Source organism: Triticum aestivum, chromosome 4B (genome assembly GCF_018294505.1).
Source record: "Triticum aestivum cultivar Chinese Spring chromosome 4B, IWGSC CS RefSeq v2.1, whole genome shotgun sequence".
In the NCBI taxonomy this organism is placed as follows: domain Eukaryota; kingdom Viridiplantae; phylum Streptophyta; class Magnoliopsida; order Poales; family Poaceae; genus Triticum; species Triticum aestivum.
Genome location: NC_057804.1, coordinates 625,198,479 through 625,213,859, shown reverse-complemented (window position 1 = coordinate 625,213,859; position 15,381 = coordinate 625,198,479).

Sequence of the window (15,381 nt, the reverse complement as noted above, 5' to 3'; positions counted from 1 at the left end):
ATTCCCAGTCGGGAGGCGCGATGTGCGGGAAAAATCACACTCAATGTGGTATTCTGCACGCCAGAGAATCATCGGTCCGAAGAGATAACCTTTCAAGTGACCCCTTTTAACAGTGGATATCACACCTTATTAGCGCGAGATGCATTTGCAAGCTTCCAAGCTATACCCCATTACGGGTACACGAAGCTCAAGATGCCCGGGCCCAACGGAATCATCACTCTTGCAAGTGATCTGGACATAGCACTCCGTGCCGAAAACAAAACCGCCGCCTTGGACCTCGAGGCATTGTCTGAATCCCTCGCGGCCGAAGAATTAACCACATTGCGCACCATTGTGGATAGGGACGACATGATACTTGATAAGCGATCCAAATCCACCTCCTTTAAACCAGCAGACAAAATAGTCAAATTCCAGGTCCACCCAATGGACTCCACGAAGACATCATCCATCGGGGTGCAACTGGACCCCATGGTCGGCGCTGTACTGCAGGCGTTCCTACATGAAAACTAGGACATATTTGCCTAGCACCCTTCTGATATGCCAGGAATCCCACACAGGCTGGCCGAACATAGCCTAAACATATTGAAGGGATACAAGCCGGTCAAGCAAACATTACATCACTTTCCCGAACCCAAACGACAAGCCATGAGAGAGGAGCTAGCCAAGTTACTCGAGGCTGAATTCATCAGAGAGATAAAGCACCTAGACTGGCTAGCAAACCTGGTGATGGTACCAAAAAAGGATAAATCCTGGCGCCTATGCGTCGATTTCAAAGACCTCAACAAGGCTTGCCCTAAGGATCCTGTTCCACTCCCCCGGATTGATCAGATCATCGATGCTACCGCAGGACACGACTCATTGTGTTTCCTCGACACATACTCCGGTTACCATCAAATCAAGATGAAGGAGTCCGATCAAGCCACACTGACATTTATCACCCCATACGGGCCTTTCTGCTTCAACACTATGCCTTTCGGGCTTAAAAACGCCGGTGCCACCTATCAACGCATGATTCAAACATGCCTGGAGAAACAAATTGGCAAGACAGTTGAAGCATACGTGAATGATGTAGTCATCAAAACCAGACACGTCGAGTCATTAATAGACGATCTGGGTCTTACATTCGACAACCTCCGAACATATGACATTAAGCTCAATCTGAAAAAATGTGTTTTCAGCGTTCCCGCCGGGAAGCTTCTGGGCTTCATCGTTTCCAATAGAGGAATTGAGGCAAACCCAGCTAAAATCCGAGCTTTGTCACAGTTGGCTACGCCAACAGACCTCAAACAAGTACAAAAACTATCTGGATGTGTAGCAGCTCTGAGCCACTTTATCTCCAGACTAGGAGAAAATGCATTGCCACTCTATCGCCTTCTCTGATGCACCGATCACTTCGAGTGGACGGACACGGCAACGGCCGGATTGGAAGAAATAAAAGCTCTTCTGGCAAGCAACCCAATCCTGGCCGCGCCAAACATCGGCGAACCCATGTTGTAATACATATCAGCCACACACCAAGTTGTGAGTGCGGTACCTCGTCGTTGAACGAGAGGAGGACAGACACAAATTTCCGCTTCAGAAGCCGGTATACTATGTATCCACTGTCCTCACACCATGCAAATCCCGGTACCCTCATTACCCAAAAATAGCATACGCGGTCTTCATGGCATCCCGGAAGCTACGACACTACTCTCAAGAGTGCTCAGTAACGGTGGCCTCCAAAGTACCTCTCAATGACATAATATAAAACCGTGACGCTACGGGCCGGATTGCCAACCGGGCCATTGAGCTCCTCCCATTCGACATATCATACAAACCGCGTCGGGCCATTAAATCGGAGGTACTGGCCGACTTCTAGCTAAATGGACAGAGGCCAAACTCCCTAAAGAGTATGACACATATTCCAACTAGGTCATGCACTTCGACGGCTGCAAAATGTTGGCAGGCCTAGGGGCAGGCGTTGTCCTAACATCCCCTACTGGAGACACTGTTCAGTATGTCCTACAAATATTATTCACGGACTCCAACAATGCAGCCGAATACGAAGCCTTATTGCATGGTCTTCGGATGGCCGTCTCCATGGGCATACAACGCCTGGAAGTGCGCGGGCAATATCTCAAATAAATGGAGATTTCGATGCCAAAGATCCAAAGATGGCGGCTTACCGTAACGCCGTTCTCAAAATGTCGGCTCGATTCGAGGGGCTCGAGTTTCACCATGTGACTCGAGAAAGTAATCAAGCAGCGGATGTCCTTGCTTGCATCGGCGCGAAGCGCGACCCCGTCCCACCCAACATCTTTTTGGAGAGGCTCTTCAAGCCATCCGTGGTGTGGCAAGGGGAGAGCAGCAGCACCAATCCGGATCCGAATACAACCCCAAATCTCGAACACACCGACATCATCGGGGGCTCAGCCACCGAAATTACACCATCGACCCATCTCATCATGGCGGTCATCGCCCCATGGACCGAACCCTTCTTGGCCTACCTTAGTAGGCGAGAACTTCCTGAGGATAAGAATGAGGCACGCTGCATTGTGCAGCGATCTAAAGCCTACAAGGTTCACGAGGGAGAACTCTATAAGAAAAGCGCTACCGGAGTACTTCAACGATGTATCTCCGAGGATGAAGGACGGCAGCTCTTGGATGAAATTCACATCAGTCTCGATGGTCACCACGCCGCAGCTCAGGCCCTTGTAAGTAAGGCCTTCCGTACAGGTTTCTATTGGTTGACGGCCCGAGCAGACACACAGGACCTTGTCCAACATTGCGTAGGATGCCAGCTTTTCGCCAACCAAAGCCATATGCCACCCACCGCTTTACAAATAATCCCCATCACCTGGCCATTTGCGGTTTGGAGGCTCGATATGGTCGGACCCCTTAAAGGAGGAAGCCATAAGAAAAAATATCTGTTCATGGTGGATACATTCACTAAGTGGATAGAGGCCAAACCGGTTAAAACGATAGAAGCCGGGCTAGTGATAGACTTTATATCCGGTGTTGTGCATCATTATGGTGTTCCGCACAGCATCATCACCGACAACGACTCTAATTTCACAGCCGATGAGGTAAAAGCCCGGTGTGCTAACTTGGGTATCAAGCTCAACTACGCCTCTGTCTATCACCCACAAACCAACGGCCAAGTCGAACGAGCCAATTGTCTTATTATGAGCGGCATTAAACCCAGACTAGTGCGGTCTTTGAAAGAATCAGACAAGCACTGGGTGGAAGGGCTAAACTCCGTGCTCTGGGTGCTGCGGACCACGCCCAATCGTTCTATCGGATACACACCCTTTTTCATGGTGTACGGCGCAGAGGCTGTGTTACCCTGCAACATTATTCATGACTCACCTCGAGTGCGCATGTATGAAGAGAGAGAAGCTGAGTTGGATCGGCAGGACAGCTTAGATGCCCTGGAGGAGGAGTGCGATGTCGCAAAAGCCCATTCCGCATTTTATCAACAACAAGCCCGTAGATATCAAAGCAGAGAAGTACGGGCCAAGACTTATAATGTTGGCGAACTTGTTCTACGCTTGCCGGAGAAGAAAAAGGACAAACTCAAGCCCAAGTGGGAGGGTCCCTTCATCATTGACGAAGTTCTCACCGGAGGAGCATACCGCCTGCGTGATGCACCGGACAACCGCCTAGAGCCGAACCCATGAAATGTGTCCAAACTCCGAAGATTCTATGCCTAGCGCAAGACTCTTTGTTCGTCTCCTTTCTCCCCTTTTTTATTTCCATTATTTATTTTTCTCTCTTCTCACCTTTCTTTTTTAAAGCTTTCAAGCTCTTGTGCGGCTAAACTGTACACCTACGACGCATACAATTCTCAATATGTATGTCAATTATACCTGGGGGCTTATCGTACAGAAGCTTATTATTATTATTATTATTATTATTATTATTATTATTATTATTATTATTATTATTATTATTATTATTATTATTACTACTACTACTACTACTACTACTACTACTACTACTACTACTACTACTACTACTACTACTACTACTACTACTACTACTACTACTTTCCGAGCATCAAGCTCACCACATATGTGTCTTTTCCACGTATGTACCTTTTCTTCGCCATTATATGCGTCGATATGACTTAAGTTTTGGCCAAGCTGGGTTGCCTGGCTCCTGTTCTTATGCCCTACATTCCTGTTAGTTCGGCTAGGGCATAAAGGGAGCACCTCTGCGATTGTTACTGCCGGGTCATCCGGATGTATACCTCAGACTAGGTGAAGCCGAAAGCTAGCGTTCTTAAGGGAATATTCGGTCGGTGGACTCAAGACGTTTTTCTTTGTCACATTATGAACCCCCAGATGTTATGTATGTTGTGGTTTTTTCAAACACAGTTCATACATGCACATTCAATGCATGCTTACCCAGGGAAAGGAACCCTTAATGGAACTATTCTCTCTGGAAGATGTTTCTTACGATCAAAATGTAATATAACATAACTAGTTGGATATTTGTCTGTTGAAGCAACTATGACCCCTACGCCTAGTTTCCACGCATACCCCGGTCTACATTACCGAGCGGGTATTCGGAACCACTCCGCACCTTCGGGTCCAGAGGTTGAAGCGAAAAGGTCTTCCATGACAAGCGCTTTACAATTCAGCTAGAGACATAATTAGTCAAATGAAGTACATAGTCACTTAGACTCAAACACTTCTTCTTCTATGCCATCCAACAGGCTATCTAGCCTACAATCCTGTTGGGAAGAATTGGCGGCTACTTATACCTGGTCATATACCAAACTAACGGGAATTTCTTCTCCATTTGACCCTACAGGTCCGACCCGAGCCATGTGATATGGGTCGAGCTTGGTATACCAAGTTTTCACCATTGCCCAGGCCTCTCGCGCACCTTCCCGGCATGCCGATACCTTCCACAATCGGAAGCGCCACCGCGCTCCTTTGAGTAACTGTACAAGCCCCTCCATACTTCCTGGAGGAGAGTCGGATGGCCATAAGGCCTTGGCAATACTTTGCATCGCCTGCTGGGCTCGCTCGTGCATGTGCGACAGCTCTTGTAGCAAATCACTCGACGATCCGGACACCTCCTCTTCGGGACGGCCCGTCAATATACCTACAGACATAATTATCGTCAGTTTCCTTCCTTGCCGAACTATGTAAAGGTAAGTCCGAACACATACTTAATATGCTGCCTCACAGCTTCCTATTCTCCTTCACGGAGTCAGCTAGTTGGGCCCACACATATTTTAGCTCTTCGCTGAGCTTGGTGTTGGCATCTTGGAGTTTGTTCTTCTCCACCCTGACTTGTGTTAGTATACGTTCGCCGGCAGCCAGTTGCCTTTGAGCTCCTGGATTTTCCGCTTGCGCGACCTCCGGTGCCTCTATCATAAGGTTTGCACCTGTATTAATACTCCTGGCATATTATCATGTTTTCTCGATAGAGGGGAACATTACCAGACGCTGCCTTCTTGGATTTCTCCAGTTCGGTGGTAGCAGCAGTTAGCTGGGCTTGACACCTCTTTAGGTCTTGAGACAACAGGTCGTTCTTCTCTTTGAGCACCTGGGTATACAACGATCCTTAAATCAGTTGCTTAAACTACTTCAAGTCTCGGGGGCTACTGGTACATAATTATCAGAATTGTGCAAGTATGAACTTACCCGCATATCCTTTAAATACTGATCTATGACTATAGAAAGCCCATCTCGAGCAGCTCGGATGTATGCATCACCCGAGTTGAAGGCATTGAAAGCCTCTTCTAAAAAACCAGGCTCACGAAGAGTGGCCCACCGGCGCCGATGATTCATGGCGCTTTCCACTTCGGAGTTTGTGGCGGATACTTTATCCGAATCCTTCGTAGAAGGACAATACGGTGTCACTTCCACGTTAGCCTCAGCCCTCGGGACAGGGTCTGAAATCCGGCTAGTAGAGGCATGACTGGTGTCGGTGTCAAAACCGGCGGATCTTGGGTAGGGGGTCCCGAACTGTGCGTCTAAGGCTAATGGTAACAGGAGGCGGGGGACACAATGTTTACCCAGGTTTGGGCCCTCTCTATGGAGGTAATACCTTACTTCCTGCTTGATTGGTCTTAATGATATGAGTATTACAAGAGTTGATCTACCACGAGATCATAGAGGCTAATCCCTAGAAGCTAGCCTATGGGATTATGATTGTCCCCTACGGACTAAACCGTCCGGTTTATATAGACACCGGAGGGGGCTAGGGTTACACATAGTCGGTTACAGAGAAGGAGATCTACATATCCGAATTGCCAAGCTTGCCTTCCACACCAAGGAGAGTCCCACCCGGACACGAGACGAAGTCTTCAATCTTGTATCTTCATAGTCCAACAGTCCGACACAAGTACATAGTCCGGTTGTCTGAGGACCCCCTAATCCAGGACTCCCTCAGTAGCCCCTGAACCAGGTTTCAATGACGATGAGTCCGGCACGCAGATGGTCTTCGGCATTGCAAGGCGGGTTCTTGTCCAAACCCAGAGTACCTGCTGTAACGAGTAGTGTCTGGCTTCCCATTAATGTTGCACTCCTCGGCTTATGTACTTTAATAATGGCAGTCTCCACGTGTCGAGCGAATGCGATAAGTCGGGGCATTTTTACATTTTCCACCCTGACCATGTTAGTAAATCCCATCATGGCCGGCCCCGCAGCTCCTCCTCTCGCTCCCACAGTGCTAAGCCAGGTGATTGGGTGAAGTGCACCATATCCCACGACCGGTTGGTGGATTTGCACACCCAGGGGTTTCTCCCGCCTGCATATCTCGTCCCCGTTCGAGCTGGACTAGCCACTTATGATGGCGGGGAGCAAGTAGAGAGTTTCCCCAACCCATCCAGGGGGGAGCGAGTATGCCTTGTCCCTTACTTGCTGAGGGGCCTCAGATTTCCAATCCATCTGTTCCTCCGCGGGCTCCTGGAGTATTACGGCTTCCAGCTGCATAACTTCACTCCTGCCTCCATACTGCACATCGCAACACTACAAAAAAATACACTTCCGTGATGATATGTGTTTGTCACAGTAGGTCGCGTTTTTTGTCATGCATGTACATCCATGACAATTTTATGACAAAATCAAGATAGTCATACCTGTGCTGTTGTAGAAGTGTTCCATGACATTACCAAAATTATCATCAGGGAAGTGTCCACTTCCATGACGATAAATCGCGCGTCACAGAAGTGCTTTCGTCAAGGGTGACCGACACGTGGCATCCACCGTAACGGAACGCTGTTAAGCTATCGAGTCGGGTTTTGGATCCGATAACCCGTTAACAGCCCCGACCAATGGGGATTTTCCACGTGTAAAATCATCATTGGCTGGAGGAAACACGTGTCGGCTCATCGTTGGGAGAGATGTCATGCACTCATTGGACAGAAGGCGCCTATGATACGTCGACACATGGCACGACCCATCAGAGGCCCATTCCTGTGAAAAGCCTGGCCCATTTGACTTGGTCAAAAGGTGGCGGGCCGGCCCATGGAAAGCCTGTTAACGGCCTATTCTCATATAGCCCATTTATAGCCCGCTAACCCAAGGCCCGTTACGCTCTATCTGAATTAGGCCCAGTAGCGTCATCTGGGCCATCCAATATGATTCCAGCCCATTTTCACTTCTGGCCTATGTATGGCCCATCAAGTCTTTCGGCCCATATGAGGCCCTTTGTAACTCTTGGCCCATTAATGGCCCGTGGTGAAACTGGCCCGTAATGAACAGTGTATCACTTTACACCCATTAACAGCCCATGGTGAAACTGGCCCGTAATGAACAGTGTATTACTTTATACCCATTAATGGCCCGTTATTCCGTTGGTCCATTTCCAGCCCATGTTTTCTTTCGGCCTTCTTAGAGACCATTAATTCTTGGGCTCATTTCCAGCATTCGTTTACTTACGTCCCGTTACTGTCATTTTCTGCTTGTGGGCCAAATTCAGCCCGTGGTTACAGTCGACCCATTTTTGGTCCGTTAATACGTTGGGCCATTTTCATAGCGTCATCAAATACGACCTATTAACGATGTCCCGTTATGGTCGGCCCATGAATGGAAAATTCCAACTCTAGCCCTTTTACGGCCATAATGCGGTCTGTTATTGGCCCATGTTTGGCCAATTGATCATACGACCCGTATAAGGCCCATTGATGATATGGCCCGTAGAAGGCCCATTATTTCTATGGCCCGTGGAAGGCCCATTGTTTCTACGGCCCGTAGAAGGCCCATTGTTTCTACGGCCAGTAGAAGGCCCACTGTTTCTACGGCCCATAGGAGGCCCAGTGTCACTACAGTAAATATTAGCCCATGGTTATTGTGGCCTAGTTTTAAAAAATAGGTTATTGCAGCCACTAGCAAACCGTGGAAAAAGAACTACAATGACTACAAGCAAACAAATAAACAAGATAACAAGGAAATAAATAAGCAAGCAACATACGCTAGGCTATCACGGCTATCACACATATTACATCCACTGGGCATCAAAGTTTGCCACCAGTGCAAATAAATGCGCCGACAAAAGAATATACAAAACTAAGAGCACTTCAGAAGGCACTAGGCCTGGCCAGGTCGGGCCCCCCAAACAGTCGAAGAAGCTGAGTAGACCTCAGTTGTGGGTGAACGATAGATGCATCAACAGTAGATGTATGGCATGATGGTGCGCACGGCAGTCCTCTGACATCTTCATTGCATCTTTGACTTCAAGTCGGAGCTGAGCTGAAGCAAGTCTTTCCGCTTTAAGTTGAGACTGAAGAAGTCGAACTGATTGTGGCAGCGACTGCATAGAGGTTGTCTCACACCTGCTGGTGAGTAGCTTCAACTCACTGTCTTCATCAAGACAGGACCTTGGGGTCATCTCGCTGTCCTCAAGATGGTTTGGCTCACTATCTTTGCTAAAGTTCTGCTTGGCGTAAGAGATACGACTCTGAAAGAGAAACAAGGAGACATGTAACATGTTTCACAATCATATAAGCAAATAAATGGATCTGTTCTGCATAAGGAACATGTTTTTACAACTACAATTTGAAACTGGTAGTTGTTGGAAACATCCAATCAGATGTAAACATCAAAGCAAACAGCAGTGCAGGAAATGATGCCTATCCAAATCTATAGTAGAACAAAGTTTGAAGGCTTGAGAAGGATGAACTTACATTACATGTTAACACGGGATGGACAAAGCCCTTCTCCATGTTGATGGAAGGATAATTCAATAAATTTCCCAAAGAAATTTTTTTATAAGCGTTGCCATTATTCTACATTTTGCAAAGAGTAAATATAGATCAAATAATGTTGGAAGAAACAGAGGATAATGAAGCTCAGGTGCAGACTGATGATACATAATCAAATAGAAATTAATTAAGTACAGCGTTACAAGGCAAAAGGGAGAGAGGTACTGACAAGAGCAATGCAGAGCCCAGTATTGTTGTGAGATCGTATGATCCGTTGAGCAAGGAGATTCATCTGAAATTAGTTTTCATACAAGAGAGAAGGTAAGGCACATGCAGAAATTTAGGAGTTCAAATTTTGAATTGATATCATAGACAGTACCTGACGTTGGGCTCTCAGCAGTTCTAATAGGGGTTTGGCCACTAGAGTAGGGGTAAAGCGTGGTACAGTTGTGCCTGTGTTTTCTATGGCTATTGATCTATCTGATTTAACAGGTATCGCTACCTTTTCCAAATACCTAGTTTGTACTCCTTGAGGATCTGCACTCACCCTCTTCCTTTTGGACATCTATTACGAAAGAACAACATTTGACTGGAAAAACATAGTGTGACGACACATGGAATAGGTACAGAAAATGGATAGGTATGGCATATACTCATATATGATGCTTAAACTAAGCAGATGGTGTAACAAAGTAGAAGTAATGCAAGAGGCCAGATGCAAATTATGTGCGACCAATACAACTTTGCAAAGTTAGAGCAAGCACCTCGATGGGTGAATAAGATAGGCCATCCTCCACCATGCCAAGTTTGTTAGCCAGTGGATTGTTCCGCCATATTCCTCTCGTGCGCCCATTCTCATATTCGTTTTGATAATGTTCAATATCTGACATGCATGAAAACATAAAAACAAGTGAGATTTTCTTTGTAATGCAGAAATGATTCTAATCCAATACTGCCTCCCTGTAAACCCCTTTGTGCTATCTCTGCAATTCTTTTAAGAGATGCCATGCATGCTGTAATTTGGTGTGTGCATTAATATAATGTGGCCTACTACCCAAAATATGAGAGCTCCAGAAGTGATGACACTTCGCAGATGACAGCTTCGACATATAGTAAAGAAGAACAAGTCGACCTAACCTGACAGATTCAAAATATACTAAGGGAGAAAAACTCGACCTGACCAGTCGACCGCAAGAGAAGAGGATCATCTTAAAGAAGAGCAGAAGAGCAAGCAGATTGAAGATATTACAAGTCTTTCAATACAATGTCGGTTGGCCACCCATGATGAACCAGAGCGCACAGAGAAATACTATTCTTTCCGGTCTCTCCATATGTGGCTCGCATGCATTTCGAAACTAAAGTAGGAACATTTAGCTAACCAGTTAAACATCTCTCAGTTTTACTTATATCAGCAATAATATTAGTTATGAATTTGTACAACTAAGCTTGTTTAGCTCGATGGGTGGAGCAGTGCTATTACGACACGAACCACGTAGGCTGATTATGGTCATCATAAAATGGGGAAACCATAAGCATGATGAGTTCAGTGTTGACCGTGGCAGTGGGATGGGAGATCTGAAGCTGCAAACTTCGCAAAGGGTAGTTAGCAATCGATGTTTGCTTTGAAATAACAACTAAGATTTGGTATGGACAAGAAAGTACGGTCAACAAGTGACAAAGAAATGAAATTATGCTGTCTCTTTATATGTCGCGACATGCATTTGGAAACTCAAGTGGGACCTTTAGCTAACCAATTAAATGTGTCGGTTAACTAATATCAGTATCATATCACAATCATATTTGAACAACTAAGCTTTCGAATTCTGAGTGTTGTGTTGTTTAGCTTGAAGGGTGGAGTAATGCTAGTACGACAGAAAGCACCTACGCAGATCATAGTAGAGTAGAAAAAAGGGGGAAAACCCTAAGCATCAAGAGAAAAATCAGGAAAGTGGAACTAGCTGGACTAATGGGTGGCGCACATGCTTTTCGAAATGAATATAGGAACATTAGGTGACCAATTAAACTTTCTCTGTTTTAGTGATATGAGCATCATATCAGATTCGTATTTAAACACGTAAGCTTTGGGTTGAGGTCTTGAGGAGTAGTGCTAACACGACACGAAGCACCTACGATGATGGTAATGAATATAAAGGGGGGAAACCATAAGCTTTACGAGTATAGTGCCCGTGCCATGGCGGATCTGAAGGTGCAAACCGGACAAAGGTACTTTGCAACCAATGTTTGCTTTCAACTAGCCACTACGATTTCGTACGGACAAGAAAAGTACAGTAAACAAATTACGATCTATTTTCCGGGTGAGATCAATAACTTAAGAATATATGGAAGAGTACCACCTCTCTTGCTATGCCGTGTAGGCCTATGCTGATATGTTGTGGGTGCTACGGGTGCGATGGCTGTCAGCGATGGGGAAGAAAAGTTTAGACGGTAGATGGCCGAGTCGGGGGATAAATCCTGTTGCCGTGGATGAGGTGGTCGTAGAGCGGCAACGACAAGGTGGACGACGGCGCTGATGAAGCGAGAGGAGGCGACGAAAGGATCTTGGTCCACTGCTGTGGATGAGAGACGTCATCTCTTGCAGTGGACGACGGGGTAGGGGTAGCTGTTCCGGCAAGGTGGAGGATGGGGTGGCGGACGGAGGAGGCTGGCCGCAGTGCGGAGGTTGTCGTGCCGCCGATGGTGTATGAATGGGGAAATGGAGGGAAGGGGGGGTGGGGGAGGATCTCAAACTTTTGGACGCGCTTGTCTGAAATGTGGGAAAGTCACAAACTTATCCCCCGTTTAAAATTTCGGACATCACGTCGGTTGGGGATAAGACGGTAATCTTGCATCTCCCAAATATTTACCGGTAACTATTTCGGGCGAGGAGAGGGTGTTTTGCCGCCTACGGTTGGCGCCCACGGTGTATGAACGGGGCTGACAGGTAGGGCTGTTGTGTCACGTCTGAGGGAAGTTGCACATCTGCCCCTATTTAAAATATTAGCCTACATCGATTTCGGACGAGGAGAGTTTGTTTTGCCGCCCACCGTGTATGAATGGGGAAATGGAGGAAGAGACACATGTCTTTCGGACGAGCTTGAATCAAATGTGTTTTGCCGCCCACATTTGGCGCGCACCGTGTCTGAATGGGCTCAGAGGCCGTCGTGTCACGTTTGATTGAAGTTACTAGTCTACCCCTATCAGCAGCAGTGTAAATCCGGTCGATAAGGATGTCAAGTGTCAGGGGTAGACAGTAATTTCCATCTCGCAAACACTTGCTTCGGGCAACCCACAAATATTTAGCCATTTCGTTCAAAACTTGGGAGAATTAGCATTCACGTTTGCCCTGGGCCCTGACAAACTAAATTCAAATCCAATTTGTATTTTATACGAATATCCACACATAATTCTACGTTTTATTATTTATTTCTTCAAAACCACAACAAAGATTTATTCCACCTTTATATATGATTATGATTTAGAAATGCCGTGATCTTCGAATTTAGTAGGTTGGATACACTCTGAGTCAAACAATTATTTCATCCAATACAATATGCTCACACGAAAAATAGTTCACCTTATGTCAATCATACAAGTACTGAGGATTACCTCGCCTAAAAAAATTGGATCATTACAACACATGGACAACATAGGGGGTCTTGCAACATAATCCATTCAGAGACATGACACAACATGCAAGTACAATAATCTAATGACAATTTCAACTGGTATCTAAAGAAGAACCGGGATTACCATGGGCTTCAGATAGCAGAAACAGCAGGACCTCCTCCGTCTTCAAATGCAACATTCTTACTTCCTCCAATTCTTGGGTTGCTTGCATAATGCGTGCCGCTAATTCCGCAATTTCTAGCCTCAAGATAAAGATTACCTCATTCATGACAGCCATACCATCTCTTTCTGCCTCTAGTAGAGGCTCAAGCACTATAATATCTGTGCTCAGACTCCTCTCTGGCAGTGTTGCCTCTGAACTGCTACCATCTGGTAACATGGATGGCGCACTGCTTCCATAAATAGATTCTAGGGTTGTACATTGTGTCCTAGTGTGAACGGCATCCTGAAAGGTTTCCGCTGGACGTAAGTAAGAGATAGTTATCATATGATCTAGGCAGTAAGCTTACATGGTAAACGACAGACGAATTATTGCCGAGCATGGCAAGCTATATTTAAATAGTTCGAAGCAGCATCAGCCGAAAAGAAATTAAAATGGTAAGATGAAACTAGGGATGTAAGTGGCAAATAAACGACATCCGCCAGTCCCATCTAGTTAGTTTTTGCTAGCTCCCTAGTTCATTTTCCTCAAAAAACAAAAACTCTTTTGAACTATCGTACCACTAGTGGACTTTAATCGAGATTAAACGGGACCCAATTGACATCCCTAGTTGAAAGGGAGTGTACCACCGCCATATTTAAGTTTCCAAGGCATCTAAGAACTTGAAATAATCTGAGAAAGCACTTAATAGTGTGGCCTCATATAAACTATGAAGACAGTCTTGTGATGAAGTTGAGAGGAAAAGTCAAGGACTCAAATGAAATAGGCATGCATTTCTTTCCGATAGTATAGGAGGCACTGCTGACATATTGGCCAACTCAGAGGTATAGCATAACAACAAACAAGCATCCGAATCAAGCAATACAGTAAAGCAGACAACTGAACTATTTGTAATTCGGTAGGATTACAGGTTGAGGGCACAAGCCAAGAAAGCAGCCCACTTGCATTACATTTCACATGTACTAAAACACATTGGCTTACCATAAGTTGCTGTGAAGCCTCGCTGCTGTTGCAATGTTCTTCGAAGATATCGTCAGCATCCCATGGTTGCAAATCTAGTTGTTGTAGTTTATTCTGCACCCTCTATTTAGGTAAAATTAATTTTAATCACATGCACTGGTCCGAATTGATCATCAGTAGTTCATCTAAACTAATGAAAGAAGAGTGTGTGCATACACGTCAATATATCTGCTTCCCTCTATTTTCATGCTTGTTCAAGGTGCCAGCCCCAAAAGAACAAATATTTTGCTTGATGGGGTTGGCAGCTCCATAATTAATAGAAGCATCAAATTAGTCATGCAACTTGGGAAGATCAAGAACACACAAACAAGTAATGAACATAGGCTCGGAGCAGTGATGTAATAGCTAGCATCAGAAAATGTAGGGTAAAACGAACAAAAAGCAGCGGAACCACATGCTAGTTTGCTGATGTGTAATTAAGCATAGAGAACATTAAGCAATCTGATGGAACCAACATGTGGCATCAGAACAACACCATTATCATAAATATAGCATTCACGAAGTAAAATAGTAGGCAGTGATATCTAGGAAGTACAGTAATACTCCCTCCCTTCCAAAATAGATGACTCAACTTTGTACTAACTTCAGTACAAAGTTAGTACAAAGTTGGGTCATATATTTTGGAACGGAGGGAGTACTTAGGACAAAACTAAAGCATATTAACTATATGTGCACTGGTATGTAATTTAGCACATGTAACATGTTCACTGCCAGAAGTATGGCCCTACAGGTGCAAGCAGAATGACGCGTCTCATGAAAAACTGAATGATGCCCTGAAGAAATTCAAAGGTGTGGTGCTTATGCTAGAAAAGTGAACGTAGGCACCGGCCGTTGGATAATAGTACCTGATTCTCGGCGGCGTATGGGTATCGTTGTCATACTTGATAGCTAAGGATCGTCGATGGTGCTCGTGTTGCGGTTGAGTTTGGGCCGGCTGTTGCCGTTGCTGAAGCGGCTCCGGTGCTACGGTTGCGGCGCCTGTCGACATACAAGAAAGCTCATCTGCGGTAAGTGAACAGTTACATGATATAGAGAAAAACCAAAGGAGTACAAATCGAAATAACCTGATGAGGCTGCGACATCGGTAAAGCAGGGCTGGTGGAGTTGAATATGGCGTCCGTGGAGTGGGTACGGTGCAGTGGACGAAGGTTTCGGCGTGCGTGTTGTACAGTGCTTTCAGTGAGGCGGATCTGTTGCGGCGGACAAGGGCTTGTATGAAGGGCCAGTGAAGGGGTGGACGAGGGAGTTAGTGAAGGGCCTACACTATGGTGGCCGAGGGCGCCGGTTAAGCAGATCCGGTGCGGTGGACCATGATGGCGGTCAAGGAGATCTGGAGCGGTGGACAAGCCAGTCGCTGAAGCGGCTCCGGTGAAATGGTGAGTTGGCAGTTGGGGATTCCAAGGTGTGGAAGGTAGATCCGACTGGGTGTGAG